The following is a 1,079-nucleotide window of genomic DNA, read 5'->3' as shown; positions in this document are numbered from 1 at the left end:
AAAACAAAAACAAAACACAACCAAAACAACAACAACAACAAAAAACAACAACAACAAAACAACAACAACAGCAAAAACAACAAATTTTACAACACAAAAGTCACCCATAATCATAAGATACCACTCTGGAGTCTGAAGTTCTCGCATTTCAGACCGTACTTTAATGACCAAAAAAACGCTCATGGATACCATCACATTCCTGCTCTAAATTTCTCGATGAGAAGTACACGTACAATGATTGTCCCAAGCGCAATCACACCCAGGTGTGAACTCTTCGATGCCTTTGATTTCCCCGAACATCGAACTTCGCCAAGGCGTGATTCGGTAGACGAGAGCCAACAATTATTAAGACGCGTCAAATGGGATCCTAGGCCTTCTCGGGAACTGAGAAAGGCTAGATGGGATCACATCAAGGAGATTAAAAGTTCTAAACTCCTTGGATCACATCGAACTGTGATTTAGGCCTAAATGGTGCTTTTGTTTCCCTGACCAACTATCAGGTGTGCATCCGAATTTGCTAGACAGACTTCTGTACTCTGGGACTGTCTGATCACCTTGGTGTAGGCCTAAGGTAGAGCGAACCTTTCATTCTTCCAATTATAATTGGTGCGTTCACAACACAATGGTGAGTGCAACTTGAATACGAACAGTGATTTCGGTCAGAGATGAAAGAAAGCAATATGATACTTGACGGGTAAAGCGGGAGGATCAGCAATGAGTGAGAGACGCTTTATTAATAATTAGAACTATTTATTTATAGGCTGAGGAACCCAACGATACGAGCTAACAAAGACTACTGGTGCATTTTATATTTTTCCGCGTCAAATACAGTATGTTTTCGTTTGTTTTTGGTAAGTGTTTTACGGCGCTCGCATTAACTCATTGGCCTAATTAATTAGGTTTTATGAGCGCACGGGATACATCAAGCACTTTCAGTCGGTAGGAAATTTTGAATTTTGCCCCGGGGGCGGGTGAAACTTCCTACTCTTATGGATTGTGGACCTCCAAAGAATCTTTAGCGTGCGCAACTTGAACACGGGACCTCTTTGAGGTTATGGGAGTGTGTGTGTGTGTGTGTG

The sequence above is a fragment of the Aplysia californica genome, unplaced genomic scaffold (genome assembly GCF_000002075.1).
Source record: "Aplysia californica isolate F4 #8 unplaced genomic scaffold, AplCal3.0 scaffold00024, whole genome shotgun sequence".
Lineage (NCBI taxonomy): Eukaryota > Metazoa > Mollusca > Gastropoda > Aplysiida > Aplysiidae > Aplysia > Aplysia californica.
Note: the sequence above shows the minus strand (reverse complement) of the source record.